The sequence below is a fragment of the Scyliorhinus torazame genome, unplaced genomic scaffold, assembly GCF_047496885.1.
Source record: "Scyliorhinus torazame isolate Kashiwa2021f unplaced genomic scaffold, sScyTor2.1 scaffold_838, whole genome shotgun sequence".
NCBI lineage: Eukaryota > Metazoa > Chordata > Chondrichthyes > Carcharhiniformes > Scyliorhinidae > Scyliorhinus > Scyliorhinus torazame.
The window spans coordinates 17,003-36,505 of record NW_027308565.1 but is presented as its reverse complement, the minus strand read 5'-3'; the positions used below and the strand labels follow the sequence as shown (position 1 = coordinate 36,505).

At 50.5% G+C, this 19,503-nt stretch overlaps 1 long non-coding RNA gene across 1 annotated transcript in view; it reads right to left on the bottom strand.

The window, feature by feature from the left end:
- Positions 1–19,100, bottom strand: part of LOC140406751 (uncharacterized) — a 67,429-nt gene extending 48,329 nt beyond the window's left edge. Inside the window, exons 1-2 of the long non-coding RNA XR_011939276.1 lie at positions 19,013–19,100; positions 6,066–6,160 (exon numbers count right to left, since the gene is read on the bottom strand). This is a non-coding gene — a long non-coding RNA (uncharacterized lncRNA). The remainder of the gene's footprint in view (positions 1–6,065; positions 6,161–19,012) is intronic.
- Between the last annotated feature and the right edge of the window lie 403 nt (positions 19,101–19,503).

The window sequence follows — 19,503 nt, the reverse complement described above, 5'->3', positions numbered from 1 at the left end:
TGGGACCATGTAAGCAATTGCAGAGTAGCATGTAAGTCAGAGAGCTGTGAAATGGTCTGTTCTTCTTCCTCAAGAGTAGCCTTATAAATTCATTTATCTGCCTTCATGGTAAAAGGCACGAAAAGCATCCTAAGAATAGAGAAAATCGAGTGGCAAAAGAAAAGGGAAGGAGGTTAAGATCAATATTATCTTAGAGAAAATGTACTAGGAAAACGAATGGGACAAAAGACTGACGAGGCCCCTGGACCTCATGGCCTACATGCTAGAGTCTTAAAGGAACCTGCTTCAGTGATAGCGAGAGCATTGGTTGTAACCTTCCAAAATTCCCTAGAATCTGGAAAGGTCCCAGCGGATTAGTGTGGTGAACGTTTTGCAGTAACCATTCACCATGTATATCACTGTGTCACGCTGTTGCCCATATGGGCTCCACCTATGGACCATTGTAAGGTATTACCTGTAATGTATCATGTTGGTGCCTGTGTGGGCTCTGCCCCTGGCTCCACCCCTTGAGGGGAGGTATAAAGAGCAGTAGCCCTGTAGGCGGCCCTCACTAGCAGATCAGTCGCAGGCAGGCACTGTTCTAGTTGATTAAAGCCACAGTTTACTTCTACTCCTGGTTTTGTGTGAATTGATGGTTGCATCAATTTAATCAACTACAACGCCACAATGGAATCGGCCCTCAAACCTGACCGACTGGAACTCGATCCGCAGGCCGCGGAGGTGAAAGGGATTTTTTCGCACTGGCTCCGCTGTTTCAAGGCCAACCTCGCCGCCTCCTCCTCGCCTTCCGTCACCGATGAACAGAAGCTGAGTCTCCTCCATGCCCGGGTGAGCCATCGAATCTCTGTTCAACTCGGGGAAGCCTCCACTTACGCAGATGCCCTCGCAATGGCTCTACGTAAAGCCAGTGAACGAGGTATATGCGCGACATCTCCTCACTACCCGCCAGCACCCCGGGGAATCGCTGGAAGAGTACCTACGCGACCTCAAAGTCCTTGCACGAAGTTGCAATTACCAGGCCGTTACGGCCACTCAACATATGGACCTCACCGTCCGGGACATCTACGTGGCTGGAGTTTGGTCCAACTACGTGAGAGAGTGCCTAAGTCGAAAAATGTGCCCTAGACCTGGAAGAGACGGTAAAATTAGCCTCCTCTCTAGAAGTAGCGTTCCAAAGCCTTAACGTGTTCCCGTCCTCGTGGACCCCCGACCAAAGGGTACCCCAGGCCTGTGCCGCGCGGCTGCCCGCCCACCATGGGGGGCTATCCTGTTATTTCTGCGGCCAGCCTCATCACCCCCGGCAGCTCTGCCTGGCCCGGAATGCGAACTGCAGCGACTGCGGAAGAAAAGGACATTTTGATAAAGTTTGCCTGGCCACGTCCCAAACCTCTAAATCGCAAGCCCGACCCTCAGACTCACAGGCCCGCAGATCCCGCAGTGTGGCAGCGTGTCTGCCGGCTCCACCCCCCCCCCGGATGCGTCATCGGCCTCGTGTTGGCCGTGGGGGCAGCCATCTTCCACCCCATCCAACGTGGGCGGCCCCTGTCCTCGCCCACGTTGCCCGCCACGTGCAATTCATGGGGGCCGCCATCTTGGACGCCATCTTCCTCACCGCCCGACACATGCGTCCGATGGGGGCCACCATCTTGCCCGCCATCTGCATCGCTGCCCAACACGTGCGATCGACGGGGGCAGCCATCTTGGGACCACTCCAGCACCTCCGACCACGCCGGCTACCCGCAACTCAGCGCGGTCACCCTTGACCAGTTGCGACCCAAACACCTCTGGAGTTCCATGATGACTGTCCGGTAAATGGACACAAAACACCTTGCCTGTTCGACTCCGGGAGCACGGAGAGCTTCATTCATCCACACATGGTAAGACGCTGCCTGCTCCCAATCTTCCCGGCACATCAAAACATCTCCCTTGCTTCTGGGTCGCACTCGGTGCAGATCCAGGGGTGCACTACCGCAACCCTCGCAATACAGGGCGCCGAGTACGCCAATTGTAAATTATATGTACTCCTCGACCTCTGCGCTCCTCTCTTGTTGGGACAAGACTTCTAATGTAACCTCAGGAGCCTAACTCTGAAGTTCGGCGGGCCCCTACCCCCACTCACCGTATGTAGCCTCGCGACCCTAAATGTTGACCCTCCCCCGCTCTTCGCAAATCACACCGCCGACTGCAAACCAGTCGCCACCAGAAGCAGGCGATACACCATCCAGGACAGGACTGTTATCAGGTCCGAGGTCCAGCATCTCTTGTGGGAGGGAATCATCGAGGCCAGCAATAGCCCCTGGAGAGCTCAGGTGGTGGTCATCAGGACCGGGGAAAAGAACCGGATGGTTGTAGATTACAGCCAAACCATAAACGGGTACACTTACCTCGATGCGTACCCCCTTCCCCGGATTGCAGACATGGTTAATCAGATTGCGCACAACCGGGTGTTCTCCACAGTGGATCTGAAGTCTGCGTACGACCAACACCCAATCCGCCCGGGGGACCTCCACGACACGGCTTTTGAGGCAGACGGCCGCCTCTTCCACTTTCTCCGGGTCCCCTTTGGCATCACAAACGGGGTCTTGGTCTTCCACAGAATGATGGACCGAATGGTGGACCAGTACGGGCTGCGGGCCACATTTCCGTACTTGGACAATATCACCATCTGCGCCATGATCAGCAGGACCACGATGCCAACCTCCAGAGATTTCTCCAAACCGCCCGAACCCTTAACCTCACTTACAACAAGGAGAAATGCGTTTTCCGCACAACCAGACGAGCCATCCTCGACTACGTTGTGGAAAACGGGGTTCTAGGACCTGACCCCGACCGTATGCGCTCCCTCCTCCAACTCCCCCTTCCCCACTGCTCCAAGGCCCTGAAAAGGTGCCTCGGGTTCTTTTCTTATTACGCCCAGTGGGTCCCCAACTATGCGGACAAAGCTGCCCACTAATCAAGGCCACCATCTTCCCACTGGCGGCTGAGGCCCGCCAGGCCTTCAGCTGCATCAAGGCGATATTGCCAAAGCCGCAATGCGCACGGTGGACGAGTCCGTCTCCTTCCAGGTGGAGAGCAATGCATCACCGGTCGCCCTCGCCGCTACCCTCAAACAGGTAGGCAGGCCAGTAGCATTTTTTTCACGAACCCTCACCACCTCCGAAATCTGACACTCATCGGTCGAAAAGGAAGCCCAAGCCATCGTGGAAGCCGTGTGGCACTGGAGGCACTACCTCGCTGGTAGGAGGTTTACCCTCGTCACCGACCAACAATCAGTTGCCTTTATGTTTGACAATACGCAGCGGGGCAAGATCAAGAATGATAATATCTTGAGGTGGAGGATCGAACTCTCCACCTATAACTACGATATAGTATATCGTCCTGGGAAGCTCAATGAGCTCCCAGATGCCCTGTCCCGCGGCACATGCGTCAGCGCGCAAGATGACCGACTACGGGCTATCCACGATGACCTCTGCCACCCGGGGGTCACCCGGATTCTCCACTACATCAAGGTCCGCAACCTGCCCTACTCCACCGAGGAGGTCAGGGCTATAACCAGAGACTGTCAAATCTGTGCGGAGTGTAAGCCGCACTTCTATCGACCGGATAAGGCCCACCTGGTAAAGGCATCCCGGCCCTTTGAGCGCCTCAGTATCGATTTCAAAGGGCCTCTCCCCTCCACCAACCGCAACACGTATTTCCTCAACATCATCGGCGAGTTCTCCCACTTCCCCTTTGCAATCCCTTGCCCCGACATGACCGCGGCCACCGTCATTAAAGCCTTACATAGTGTCTTCACCCTGTTTGGTTTCCCCACGTACGTTCACAGTGACTGGGGCTCGTCGTTCATGAGTGACGAACTGCGTCAGTACCTGCTCAGTAAGGGCATCGCCTCGAGCAGGACTACCAGTTATAACCCCAGGGGAAACGGGCAGGTGGAGAGGGAGAACGCGACGGTCTGGAAGATCGTCCTATTGGCCCTACGGTCTAGGAATCTCCCAGTCCCCCACTGGCAGGAGGTCCTCCCCGACGCACTCCACTCCATTAGGTCCCTCCTTTGCACGGCCACAAACGAGACCCCCCATGACTGCCTACTTGTTTTCCCCAGGAAAGCCACCTCTGGGGCCTCGCTTCCGTCCTGGCTGAAAACACCAAGGCCCGTCCTGCTCTGCAAACACGTCAGGAGCCATAAGTCGAAATCCCTGGTCGAGAGGGTCCAGCTCCTACACACCAACCCCCAGTACGCATACATTGAACACCCCGACGGCCGACAGGATACGATCTCCCTCCGGGACCTGGCACCCGCAGGTTCCACTACCACCGCCACACCAACTTACCCCGCCCGACCTATGCTGACCAGCGCTCCCGCCCCTACATGGCACCAGCATCCCCTCCCGCTCTCCATTCCCCCTTCACTGACCCACAGGAATGAAGATCCAGACGACACGCTCCCGGAGCCCACGTCTGTGCCCCCACTGGCGTCTTCACTACCCATGCCAGCACGGATGAGTTTGACACCAGGGCCAGCTGCGATACCAGAGCTTCGGTGATCACAGCGCACGATCCGTGCACCGGACAGGCTGAACTTATGAACCCTTCACCCCCGCCGGACTTCGTTTTTTAACAGGGGGTGAATGTGGTGAACGTTTTGCGGTAACCATTCACCATGAATATAACTGTATCACGCTGTTGCCCATGTGGGCTCCAGCTATGGACCATTGTAAGGAATTACCTGTAATGTATCATGTTGGTGCCTTGTGGGCTTCGGCCCTGGCTCCACCCCTTGAGGGGAGGTATAAAGGGCAGTAGCCCTGTAGACGGCCCTCACTAGCAGACCAGTCGCAGGCAGGCACTGTTCTAGTTGATTAAAGCCACAGTTTACTTCTACTCCTGGTTTCGTGTGAAGTGATGGTCGCATCAATTAGAAATGTAGCATGTCTATTCTAGAAAGGAGGGAGAGAGAAAGCAGGAAACTATAGGCCAGTTAGCCTAAAATGTCACTGGGGAAATGCTAGAGTCATCATTAAGGAAGTAGTAGCAGGAAATTTTGAAAATCTTAATGCAATCAGGCAAAATCAATATTTGAGAGGGAAATTGTGTCTGACAAATCTGTTGGGGTTCTTTCAGGAAATAAAGGGCAGGGATGAAGGGTAACCAATAGATGTAGTGTATAGTCCACATTTGAAGAGCTTATTATGTTAGAGATGTTAGCGTGGATAAAGGACTGGTTAGCTAACAGGAAACAGAATCAGAATAAAAGAATGATCCAGCAGAGGGCAGTAGAGCGGAACTGCTGATTGGCTGTTGCGGGGAAAATTTGCATCAGTGCATTGCGGTCACTGCATCCAGAAAGTGTACCTGAGCAAGATGCCCTAGGTGTTCAAGAGAAGGGAAGCATCCAGCAGAGGGCAGTAGAGCAGAGCTGCTGATTGGCTGTTGCGGGGAAAATTTGCATCAGTGCATTGCGGTCACTGCATCCAGAAAGTGTACCTGAGCATGACACCCTAAGTGTTCAAGTGAAGTCAAGCATGCAGCAGAGGGCAGTAGAGCGGAGCTGCTGATTGGCTGTTGCAGGGAAAATTTGCATCAGTGCATTGCGGTCACTGCATCCAGAAAGTGTACCTGAGCAAGACACCCTAAGTGTTCAAGTGAAGATGTGGAGATGCCGGCATTGGACTGGGGTGAGCACAGTACGAAGTCTTACAACACCAGGTTAAAGTCCAACAGGTTTGTTTCGATGTCACTAGCTTTCGGAGCGCTGCTCCTTCCTCAGGTGAATGAAGAGGTATGTTCCAGAAACACATATACAGACAATTCAAAGATGCCAAACAATGCTTGGGATGCGAGCATTAGCAGGTGATTAAATCTTTACAGATCCAGAGATGGGGTAACCTAATCTGGGGTAAACTCATCTCTGGATCTGTAAAGATTTAATCACCTGCTAATGTTCGCATTCCAAGCATTGTTTGGCATCTTTGAATTTGTCTATATATGTGTTTCTGGAACATACCTCTTCATTCACCTGAGGAAGGAGCAGCACTCCGAAAGCTAGTGACATCGAAACAAACCTGTTGGACTTTAACCTGGTGTTGTAAGACTTCGTACTGTGTTCAAGTGAAGGCAGGCATCCAGCAGAGGGCAGTAGAGCAGAGCTGTTGATTGGCTGTTGGAGGGAAAATTTGAATCAGTGCATTGCGGTCACCTTATCTTGAAGGTGGTGTGTGTTGTCAAGTGACAGTTAAACCTGAAACACTTCTTCAGTGTTTCCCTCCCTCCTCCTCTAACCAAACAAAAAAAGGCAATCACTGTAGGGATCCCAGCCAAGTAAAGATCAAGAGGGAGACTCGAGGGCAGGTAGAAGTAGAAAGAAGTTGAACCGTGACATCACAGTCTGCAGGTAAGTGATTGGCTAGTGGCTGGTAAGTATTTTTTCTTTCCCCTGAGATGTTATCATGCGGGCGCTGTGGTTGCTGACTGAGTGCTTGCTGAGAAGGGGAGTAAATTTTTTTTTAAACTTACTGTTGGGAGTTTCCAGCTGAATCCAGTCGGAGTGAGGACAGAGTGACTGCCGGGTAAATAGTAAAGATTTAAATTGTTTGCGCAGGCCCATAACAGCTGATTGCTGTTCTCATGTGGGGCGCAGTGATTGCTGGTTAAGTGTTTTATTTTTACCTGTATTTAAGTTGGGCAGTTTATAAACCCTAGACACTACACTTGTAGTGTCCCCCACCCTTCCACCTCCTTTAACCTTAGGGGTAGAGTGAATAACAGGTAAGCTCTTTCTTTCTTTTTCTTTTTTTATCTAGAGGGGATGGCAGGGAAGGCAGTGCAATGTTCCTCCTGCAGAATGTTTGAGGTGAGGGACGCCGTCAGTGTCCCTGCTGATTTCATCTGTGGGAAGTGCACCCATCTCCAGCTCCTCAGAAACCGCGTTAGGGAACTGGAGCTGGAGCTGGATGAACTTCGGATCATTCGGGAGGCAGAGGTGGTCATAGATAGTAGCTTCAGGGATGTAGTTACTCCGAAGAATCAAGGTAGATGGGTGACGGTGAGAGGGGCTGGGAGGAAACAGTCAGTGCAGAGATCCTCTGTGGTTGTTCCCCTCAGTAACAAGTATACCATTTTGGATACTGTTGAGTGGGACGACCTACCAGGGGTAAGCCACAGTGAACGGATCTCCAGCACTGAGTCCGTCCCTGTGGCTCAGAAGGGAAGGAGGGAGAGCAGGAGAGCAATAGTTATTAGGGACTTGATAGTTAGAGGGACAGATAGGCGGTTCTGTGGCAGCGAAAGAGACTCACGGATGGTATGTTGCCACCCGGGTGCCAGGGTCCGTGACGTCTCGGACCATGTTTTCAGAACCCTTAAAGGGGAGGGGAGCAGTCACAAGTCGTGGTACACATCGGTACCAACGACATAGGTAAGATAAGGGACGGGGATTTAAAACAGGAATTTAGGGAGCTAGGGTGGAGGCTGAGAGCCAGGACAAACCATGTTGTCATCTCTGGTTTGTTGCCGGTGCCACGTGCTAGTGAGATGAGGAACAGGGAGAGAGTGAAGATAAACACGTGGCTGCATGGATGGTGTAGGAGGGAGGGTTTCAGGTACCTGGATAATTGGAGCACATTCTGGGGAAGGTGGGACCTGTACAGACAGGACGGTTTGCACCTGAACCAGAGGGGCACCAATATCCTGGGAGGGAAATTTGCTACGGCTCTTCGGGGGGGTTTAAACTAATTTGTCAGGGAGCTGGGAAAACGTGCTGTGTTCCAGAAGCCAGTGTCAAGAGCAGTGAGGTACTGAGGAGGGTAACAAGGTCGCAGGAGTGTACCGGCAGACAGAAAGGTGGGTTGAAGTGTGTGTACTTCAATGCAAGGAGCATCCGGAATAAGGTAGGCGAACTTGGAGCGTGGATTTTTACTTGGGACTACGATGTTGTGGCCATTATGGAGACATGGTTAGAACAGGGAAAGGAATTGTTGTTGGAAGTTCTGGGGTATAGATGTTTCAGTAAGAGTTGGGAAGATGGTAAAAGAGGTGGAGGAGTAGCATTGTTAATCAAGGATAGTTTAACGTCAGCAGAAAGGCAGTTTGAAGGGGATCTGCCTACTGAGGTAATGTGGGCCGAAGTTAGAAATAGGAAAGGAACGGTCACATTGTTAGGAGTTTTCTATAGGGCCCCAAATAGTAATAGCGATGTGGAGGAAGAAATTGCAAAACAGATTATGGATAGGTGTGGAGGTCTCAGGGTAGTTGTCATGAGTGACTTTAACTTTCCAAATATTGATTGGAACCTCTATAGGTCGAACAGTTTGGTTGGGGCAGTTTTTGTACAGTGTGTGCAGGAGGGTTTCCTGACACAATATGTGGATAGGCCGACAAGAGGGGGGCCACATTGGATTTGGCACTGGGTAATGAACCGGACCAAGTGTTAGATTTGTTTGTGGGAGAGCACTTTGGAGATAGTGACCACAATTCGGTGTCTTTCACTATTGCAATGGAGAGGGATAGGGCCATACGGCAGGGCAAGGTTTATAATTGGGGGAGGGGTAATTATGATGTGATTAGGCAAGAATTAGGGAGCATAAGATGGGAACAGAAACTGTCAGGGAAAGGCACAAATAAAAAGTGGAGCTTGTTCAAGGAACAAATACTGCGTGTCCTTGATAGGCATGTCCCTGTCAGGCAGGGAGGAAATGGCCATGTGACGGAACCATGGTTCACAAAAGAGGTTGAATGTCTTGTCAAGAGGAAAAAGGAAGAGTATGTAAGGATGAGAAAACAAGGTTCAGTAGGGTCGCTTGAGGGTTACAAGGTAGCAAGGAATGAGCTGGAAAAAGGGCTTAGGAGAGCTAGGAGGGGGCATGAGAAGTCCTTGGTGGGTCGGATCAAGGAAAACCCCAAGGCTTTTTACTCTTATGTGAGAAATAAAAGAATGACCAGGGTGAGGGTAGGGCCGGTCAAGGACAGTAGTGGGAACTTGTGCATGAAGTCAGAAGAAATAGGAGAGTCATTGAATGAATACGTTTCTTCAGTGTTCACCAAGGAGAGGGGCCATGTTTTTGAGGATGAGAGTGTGATTCAAGTGGGTGGGCTGGAGGAAGTAGATGTTCTGAGGAAGGGTGTATTAGCAATTTTGAAAAATCTGAGGATCGCCAAGTCCCCTGGGCCAGATCGGATATACCCAAGGATTCTTTGGGAGGCAAGGGATGAGATTGCAGAGCCTTCGGCTTTGATCTCTGGGTCCTCGTTGTCCACGGGGATAGTGCCAGAGGACTGGAGAGTGGCGAATGTTGTTCCTCTGTTCAAGAAAGGGAATAGGAATTACCCTGGTAATTATAGGCCAGTTAGTCTTACTTCGGTGGTCGGGAAGATAATGGAAAAGGTCCTGAAGGATAGGATTTATGACCATTTGGAAAGATGCAGCTTAATCCGGGATAGTCAACACGGATTCGTGAAGGGTAGGTCTTGCCTCACAAATTTGATTGAATTCTTTGAGGAGGTAACTAAGTGTGTAGACGAAGGTAGAGCAGTTAATGTCGTATACATGGATTTTAGTAAGGCATTTGATAAGGTTCCCCATGGTCGGCTCATGAAGAAAGTAAGGAGGTGTGGGATAAAGGGAAATTTGGCCAATTGGATGAGTAACTGGCTATCACATAGAAGACAGAGGGTGATGGTGGATGGAAAATTTTCAGACTGGAGACCAGTTACCAGCGGTGTACCACAGGGTTCAGTGCTGGGTCCTCTGCTATTTGTGATTTTTATCAATGACTTGGAGGAGGGGGCTGAAGGGTGGGTCAGTAGATTTGCTGATGACACCAAGATTGGTGGAGTAGTGGATGAGGTGGAGGGCTGTTGTAGGCTGCAAAGAGACATTGATAGGATGCAGAGCTGGGCCGAAAAATGGCAGATGGAGTTTAACCCTGATAAGTGCGAGGTGATTCATTTTGGTAGAAAAAATTTGAATGAGGATTACAGGGTCAACGGCAGGGTTCTGAGGAATCTGGAGGAACAGAGAGATCTCGGAGTTCATGTCCACAGATCTCTGAAGGTTGCCACTCAAGTGGATAGAGCCGTGAAGAAGACTTATATTGTGTTAGCGTTTATTAACAGGGGGCTTGAGTTTAAGAGCCGCGGGGTTATGCTGCAACTATACATGACCCTGGTGAGACCACATTTGGAGTATTGTGTGCAGTTCTGGTCACCTCACTATAGGAAGGATGTGGAAGCATTGGAAAGGGTGCAAAGGAGATTTACCAGGATGCTGCCTGGTTTGCAGGATAGGTCTTATGAGGAAAGATGAGGGGAGCTAGGGCTTTTCTCTTTGGAGCGGAGGAGGATGAGAGGCGACTTAATAGAGGTTTATAAGATAATGAGGGGGATAAATAGAGTGGACATTCAGAGACTATTTCCTCGGGTGGATGTCGCTGTTACAAGGGGGCATAACTATAAGATTCAGGGTGGGAGATATAGGAGGGATGTCGAGGTAGGTTCTTTACTCAGAGAGTGGTTAGGGTGTGGAATGGACTGCCTGCTGTGATAGTGGAGTCGGACACTTTAGGAACTTTCAAGCGGTTATTGGATAGGCACATGGAGCACACCAGAATGACAGGGAGTGGGATAGCTTGATCTTGGTTTCAGACAATGCTCGGCACAACATCGAGGGCCGAAGGGCCTGTTCTGTGTTCTATGTTCTAAATCAGACATTTTGGAATGTCAAACTATAACTGGTGGTGTGCCACAGTGTTTAATGCTAGGGCCTCAACTATTTCCAATGCATATCAACGATTTGGATGAAGTAGCAGAGCATATTGTAGCTAAATTTATTGGCAAACAGAGATGGTTGGGAGCGCATGTCTGAGAAGGATATATGCAAGGGGTTCTAGATGGGTGAAGAAAATTGCCAGATAATGCATAATGTGTGAAAATCTGAGGTGATATGCATTGAGAAAGACTAGAGAAGCAGAATATTAATTAAATGGAGAGTCTACAGAATGCTGCAGTACAGAGGGATGCGGTCGTCCTTGTACATGAATCATGCAGGTACAGTGAGTTATTAGGAAAGTAAATGAAGGGGCAGCACGGTAGCACAGCGGTTAGCACAGTTGCTTCACAACTCCAGGGTCCCAGGTTCGATCCCGGCTCTGGGTCACTGTCTGTGCGGAGTCTGCACGTTCTTCCCGTGTTTGTGTGGGTTCCGCTCCCACAACCCAAAGATGTGCAGGGTAGGTGGATTGACCATGCTAAATTGCCCCTTAATTGGAAAAAATGAATGAATTGGGTACTCGAAATTTATTTTTTTTAAAAGGAAAGTAAATGAAATGTTTGCCTTGAAGATTAGAGTGTAAAAGCAGGGAAGTCTTATTACAACTGTACAGGGCATTGGTGAGAACACTTGACACAGAAGCAGCACAGTCACAAAAATCTGTAATTCCTTTAAAAGGTCTATGGAATGTGTAATTGTTTTGAAGAATGCCTGAAAATATCTTTAAGAGTTTGAATCAATTGTAAAGGGATCAATTGTAATTTTCTTGGATAATAAGAAATACTGGTCCATGTGACCTGGTGACTCTTGACCAAAAAGCAATACCGACAGGAAGGAAGTTAAGCAAGAAGTTAAATGGCTGGCAAACGTAAAGGTGAGATGCAGATGCATAGGTGAACCACAAGCAGAGGAGTTGGAAAGTGATCAGCACACATCTGCAGACTCAGAATCTGCAGACAGAGACAGAAACAGCAACATAAAAAATTATTGTGAGGGGCAGAAGCAAATCACTCTCAGAAAGAGGTTGATTTATCTGTTTGGTAGGAAAGGAGACAGGAGCTCTTAGAGGTACTGGACGAGCTGGCTAAAAAGACTGAAAACTTGGAGAGATGTGTGAATAGTTCAGAAACACTAAAGAGTACAGAACTGCGGATTTTCCCAGAGGTAGCTAGCCAGGAACTGGACTGTGATTGGATGGTGGGCTATAAAGGAACACAGGAACACTGCATCATCAGGAATGTCGTGCCCCGCTGATGAGGAACGTACCTGTGAAACTCGAAAGTGAAAGCTGCTCTTGAATAGGACTCCTGTCCCACCCTACATGAATGCAGAAGAGCGTATTGTGGAAATGTGTAGCTACATAGTCGCAACGTGCATAGTGCAGGGAGTGATTTAAAGACTTGTGGTTGAAACAAACATGGGCTGGATTCTCTGCTGGCGAGATTCTCCTTTGTGCCGGCAGCACATTCAGGCCCGCCGGTTTCCCAACGGCATGGGAAACGCCATTGATCGGCTGGCGGTATGGAGTATCCCGCTGCCGGTAGGGGCGCAATGCACCAGAAAACTGGTGCGGCGGGCCAGAGAATCCCGCCCCATATCTATGTTCTATCGACTATAAAAATGAAATTTACATTTGTATTTAAAGTCTCATTAGCCTGTTAATTTATGTGTAATTTGCATCGGTTCTGAAAGGTGTTCAAGTAAAATCTCCAAAAAGTGGAACCTTGTTGGTAATTTCTACATTTGGGGGTTGTTCAGTAAATTTGGTTATTTTGGTTTACCTCTTCCCCCACGGGGAACTGTACTGTGTACAGTTTTGGTCTATTTAATTAAGAAGGGATATACTTACATTTAGCTAGTTAAGGGAAGGTTCACTAGTTGATTCCTGGGATGAACGGGTTACCTTGAGGAGCGTTTGGGCAGATTGAGCCGATACAAATTGGAGTTTAGAAGATGGCTCGGTAACCTTATTGAAGCACTTAATTACTCTGAGGCTGTTTGGCAGAGTAAATATTGAGAGCATTTCTCCCCCCCCCCCCCTCCCTCATGGGGGAGCATTGAACTACGGGGCACTGTTTCAGAGAATGGGGTCTTACAGTTAAGATGAAGATAATGAGGAATTTCTTCTCTGAGATGGTCGTGAATCTTTGCAATTCTCTCCCTCAGGGAACAGTGGTGGCTGGGTCATTTTAAATATTCACGGCTGAGTTAGCCAGTGTAGCCACATAAAATGGCTGATTCCCTATTAAATTGGCCAAAACCCGATTTAAAATGGCTAACTGAAAAGGCTGATGGGAAAAGCAGCCAACAGGACACAAACGGACAGCTGCAGACAGAATAGCGTATTCGGCTCTGGGGCAGTCAGCCCAGATCGATACTCAAGACTATTAGCAGCACATCAACCCAGACATCTGCAGTTTAATCGGCTATCCCCGGGAACAATTGCAACATATTAGCAATTGAATGCCAGGCCAGGCTTGTCGGCGCCTGCAGGTGAACGACCACCCCCCGATCGAGGAATCGCCCCGTTATTGGATATATTGAACCCAGTGATTGGGAACAAGTCCAATCACTTGGGACTCAGGGTCAAGGGCTGCCCCGAGAGGCGGGAAGCCCCGGGACCCTATAAAGTGAGGGGCCAAGTTCAGATCTCTCTCTCTCTCGTCTTCTCCTGCTCGAGACCTTCGCAAGAACATCCACCAGAAACAGTAAGTTTGACTCCAGCGATCGCTACCCGATAAAGACTCCTAGCCATCGACCTGTATCAGCCTTTTGAATCCTGCGGGCCAGATCCGATTCGATAAGCCATTCGTTTCCCTGACCTGGTGGGCCCTTCCTAAAGTTAAGTATTGGCCAGTAATGGTAGGTTTCTATGTAGATAGTAGGATTATTGTGTAAGCATTAATTGTTGTATATAATAAATGACCGTTGATTTCAATCTTACTAAGCGGTGTGCTGACTTATTAATCATAACTTGAGCTTGAACCACTTGGCGGTATCAGAAAGATACCTGGCGACTCGTGAGCAAAGGTGACATAATCAGAGCTAATAAAATTAAGGCTAAGAAGAGCAACACCAGATTTATGATCGACAAGTGAGTCGAGGGTAATGGGGGGACAGGCAGTGAAGTCAACTTGAGGCCATGATCAAATCAGCCATGACCTTATTGAATGGCAGAGGAGGCTCAAGGGGCTGAATAGTCATCTCCTGTTCCTGTTTCTTTTGTTTAATTGTCACCACCTTTTTCACGATGCGTAGAATGATGCAGGATAGAAGGGGGCCATTCTTCCCATTGTGCTAAGCCGGCTCTTGGGGTGGAATTCAATGTTGTCCCCTGAGGGGGGCTTGGAAGCAGGGGTGGCAGTTAATTGAATGGGGGGGTTCCGTGTTACGTCCAGCCACGATGCCGCCTCTGCCCTGATTATGTCTGGTTTGGGAAGACTCGTGGAAGACCTTCCTGCTCCGGTGCAGGTTGAGGCACTTAAGTGAGCATTTAGTGTCAGTTAATCCCTGTCATCGTGGCTAGCGAGCTCTCGTACTCAATGCTAGATTGAGAGCTGAAAGCCACCCCCTGACCTTGCTACTGACACCCCCCCCCCCACCCCCCGCCATCCTGCAATCTCATCAAACCCCCCATTCACTTGTGGCCTGGATCCCTCACTGATCGTGTGCCTCTGATTGGTGCATTACTGGCAGCTACCACTATTCCCTAACCTGACATTTCCACCACTGGTCCTAGGGAAAGCTTGCCGCTGGGCACGTAAGTACCTGACTGGCTGGTGAGCGAGGCCCCATCAAAGGGTATCACCCTTTGAAAGAGCCACCCAATTAACCCCATACTCATGCCAATTTCTCATATCCCTGCAAATACTTCATGCAGTTATCAATTCTTTTTTGTACTTTATTCCGGAATCTGTTTTTACCAACCTGCATGTTTCAGGTCATCACATCACAACATCTCATTGCATAAAAGTGATCTCCTCATCATTTATTAAAAGGAAATCTGCAGTTTTCAGCTATTACGTTCATGAGACACCTGACCCCCATATTAGTCACTTTATAGAATCTACAGTGCAGAAGGAGGCCATTCGGCCCATCGAGTCTGCACCAGCCCTTGGAAAGACCACCCCACTTAAGCCCATGCCTCCACTCTAAACTCGTAACCCCATAACTCAGTAACCCCACGCAACCGTTTTGGACACTAAGGGCAATTTATCATGGCCAATCCACCTGGCCAGCACACCTTTGAACTGTGGGCGGAAACCGGAGCACCCGGAGGAAACCCATGCAGACACGGGGAGAACATGCAGACTCCGCACAGACAGTGACCCAAGCCGGGAATTGAACTTGGGACCCTGGAACTGTGAAGCCACAGTGCTAACCACTTTGCTACCGTGCTGCCCTTTAATTCTGGGTCATTCCAGTCATGATTTTGATGTAAAAAATTATGGTAGCTGATTGCAGAATCATACAAGTGAGTCCCTGTTACCTCTGTTCATAATTCCTTTCACCACCATACATTTTCACAGTTAATTTGAAAGCTGTCTCCTTTTAAAAGTTTTCGGTCTCTCTGGGGGTTGTATTAAAAAGCACTTCATGAGCAATGAAACACTGTCGTAGTGTAGCCGCAGTTGTAATGTGCAAAACATGGCAGCCAATTTTCACAAAGCAAGACCCCAAAAGCAGCAATGAATAAATGACCAGATAATCTGTTTAAGTTTTTGGCTGAGGGATAAGTATTGGGTTATCCAGGGGTGCAGACTTGAATGCTGCCACTCTGTGGCACTGTGCACCAACCCACTGATCACATCAATAAGCTGTGAATCATTTTACTTCATGGATGCAGCTCTGACTAGTTTGGAATTGGCATCCAATTTTGACATTCGTTTTGGTGGGCGAGTTCACTCAACGCACATCAGGTTGTCAAACATGTATCGGCTGACAATAACTAACTATTCCTTTTCAAAATACATGCCTGCTACTCCCATCTTACACACCAACACCAAAAGAGTTTTCTGCATTTTCTTTCAAATACTGATATTAATTCTAAAGCTAGAGTTGAGCAAGTGGAACTGTGTTTCTTAACAACTACTGGAATATGACGACAACAACAAAAATTGAACAAGTGGGCTCTGAAATGATAATGCAACTACAAATCAATACTGCCCTGAAGACTATGGGCGGCCTCCGCGCTGGAATTGCATCTGGCACTTCCACGAAACTGCCAGGCAGGCGACACGGCGCCGGTCGGGGGCCGTTGAAAGCGGCCCCCATGGCGATTCTCCGTGCTCGACGGGCCAAGTTCCGCCGAGTTCCGCCGAGTCCCGCCGGCGTGGTTCATATGTGGTCCCACCCGGCAGGACCTCGGCATTCTGGCTGCGGGGGCCGTCCTGGTGGGGGGGGGGATCCCACTCCGGGCCCGTGATTGGGAGCTACCGATCGGCGGGCGCGTTCATTCCGGGGGGAGCCTATGTTCTTCTGCGCCGGGCCCCTGTAGGGCTCCACCATATTGCGCGGGGGCTGGCGTGAAGACGGCCACCACACAGATGCACGGCCGCGCGGGCGTAACTGCAGGACCCCGCCAGCAGCCGGAGCTGCGGGACGCACGCCGGGGCCCTGTTAGCCCCCTTGAAAACAGAGAATCACCTTCGAGGAAAAAGACCGGAGTGATTCTCGCCCATTTTCCAGCGGGCGTGGGGACTTAGTCCCCTGAAGAGAGAATCCCGCCCATTGTCTCATGGCCTAAACCTGTTTCATTGGATATCAGAGAATCCCAACAGCATAGAAGGAGGCCATTCAGCCAATCAAGCCTGTACCGGCCCTCTGAAAGAGCACCCTACCTAGGTCTACTCCCCCTAACCCATAACCGCACCTAACCTTTGGACACTAAGGCACAATTTAGCATGGCTAATCCACCTCACCTGCACATCTTTGGACTGTGAGAGGAAACAGGAGGACCCGGAGGAAACCCTCGCAGACATGGGAAGAATGTACAGACTCCACACAGACAGTCACCCAAGGCTGGAATTGAACCTGGGAGCCTGCCACTTTGAGGTAGCAGTGCTAACCACTGTGCTACCGTGTACGATAGACTATTTCTTCCTCAGTAAACCATAAAATGCAGGTAATGTGGAAAATCTGAGAAAAGCCGATTGAAGGCCGAAAGCAATAGAGGATCCATTTTCTGAGGATGAAGAAAAAATGGGATGTCAGAAATGACAACCTGGTTGTTTTTTTCCCAGAAACCGCAAAGGCAATCTAGTGTTATGTTTGCAAATTATTCCCTAACCCTAGTAAAGGAAAACACACATTTGTTGACGGGTGCTCTGGAGAAACTTCAGAAGAAATATAGCTGATTACGAAACCTCCAAAGCTCATATTAATACTTTGTGTAAGTTCGTTCAAAGGTATAAAATACAGGAAGAATTATATCTGTGTCAGTTAGAAAGGGGAGTACTTAATGGAAGAAAATGCTGAGAAGCATTATTGCCATGGTCAAATTGTTGTCTTCTTTGGGACTACCAGACTGAGTGATCAGTGTCAAATCTAAAAGGTAACTTTTTAGCCTGCTTTGAAGTATTGGTGAATTTGACAATTTTCTCAAAGATCATTTGAAACATTATCAGTGTTGTGGCTCAGGGAAGACCAGCATTTTAATGCCCAAACCTAGGATGACTTAATCATAGAATCCCTACAGTGCAGAAGGAGGGCATTTGGCCCATCAAATCTGCACCGGCCCTCCAAAAGAGCGCCCTACCTAGGCCCACACCGGCACCCTATCCCTGTCATCCCACCAAACGTTTCTTGGGCACTAAGGAGCAATTTTGTACGGCCAATTCACCTAACCTGCACAACTTTGAAATGTGGGAGGAAACCAGGGCATTCGGACACCAATCCGTGATGCTGGCCACCATGGCGATGGCTGCAGCTCTGTTAGATGCCCTAGAGGAAACGGAGGCTGCAGCAGAGGAACGAGCAGCAGACGGGCAGGTGGCGGCCGGACAGGCTGGAGGGCCGGCCGGTCGACAGGCTGAGGAGGAGGAGGTGCCAAGGGGCCACCGCATGAGGCCCCGTGTGCACCACAACCGCATGTCATTGAGGACTTCCCGGGTATGCGGAGGAGCCTGCGGATGAGCGGAAAGTGCGACACATATGCCAGATGATGGCACATCTGGCACCGTGGGGGTATGGGGGAGGACATCCGCTCCCGGTGACGGCCAAGCTCAACTTCTATGCCACGGGGTATTCCCAGTTGCTGAATGTGGACCTGACGGGATCTCGCGGACATCGGCGCACAGGTGCATCCGCGCCGTCACGGATGCTCTCTATGCCCAGGCAGACCAGTACATCCAGTACCATGTGGACCGCGTCCACCAGGATTCCTGGCAGCCGGGTTCACTGCCGTTGCCGGGATGCCCCAAGTCCAGGTGGCGATCAATGGGATGCATGTCACCCTATGGCCACCTGCAGATAACAGGCCACTCTACACTAACAGGAAGGGCTTCCACTCCATGAATGTCCAGCTAGTCTGCGACCAATAGATGTGCATTATGCAGGTCTGCGCCCGGTACCTGGGCAGCGTGCACGACGCAGTCATCTTGGCACACTCGGTGATCCCTGACATGTTTGAGGGGCACCCCTCCCGCCCCCCCCGCACCCACCGGTCCGGGCTGGCTGCTCGGCGACAGGGGTTACCCGTTGCGGTCGTGGCTGATGACGCCTACCTGTAGGCCATAGACCAACGCGGAGACCCGCTACAACAGTGCCCATGCAGCGACCGGGGGTGTGGTCAACAGGTGCTTCGGAGTCCCGAAGATGTGCTTCACGTGCCTGGACCACTCTGGAGGTGCCCTCCAGTACAAGGTCGCCCACATCATGGTGGCCTGCTGCGTCCTCCACAACATCGCGCAGCAGAGGGGCGGCTTGCTGAAGGAGGATGAGGAGGAAGGGCAGGCCTCATCAGACAATAACTTGCTGAAGGAGGATGAGGAGGAAGGGAAGGCCTCATCAGACATTAAGGATGAGGAGGGAGGGGTCAATGAGTGGGACGTGGGGTCTGGCCAGGCACGGGAGGCAGCACAACATCATCGCCAAGGCCAGCGCGAATGGGACGCCCTCGTCGCCTCATGTTTCACCGACTAGGGGGAGGGGGGTTGCTGGCCAGTGGCACGGACACCATCATCCCTGACCCTTTCACCACACATGCCACCAAACCACCCGCATGCACACCCCCTCCATTATACATACCTGCGGCGCGACGAGCTGGGGGCACTGGGTTGGCAGTGACAGCAGGTCTGGTCCATGGGATGGTAGAGGATGACAGCCCACTCTGCGATGAACTCCATGCTCCACATTGTATGACACCTTCCACCTGGGTGACCCCTGCATGCGAACTGGCCACTCCATCACACGGTCCCGTCGAGTCCCTGGGGTGGGGGTGCTGGAGGCAGTCGGGGCAGGGGGGTGGGTGGAGAGAGTGAAGGAGGGTGGGGAGCACGATCCACCCACAGGGCCTGCACTCGTCCCCCACCCCCCACTCCCACTAGCCAGAACTGACCGTCCCACCCCCACACCCATCAGACAGAGAACCGAGGCAGGTTTGAACGGTGTTAACAGGTGTTTATCATAATCAAATATGTACAGTCTGTGCCCTAGCCCCTAAAACTAAACTGTGCTCTGCACCCGTGCCAACTTAACTGTTGTCTAACTTTCTGGCCTTATGGACCTTAACACTACGC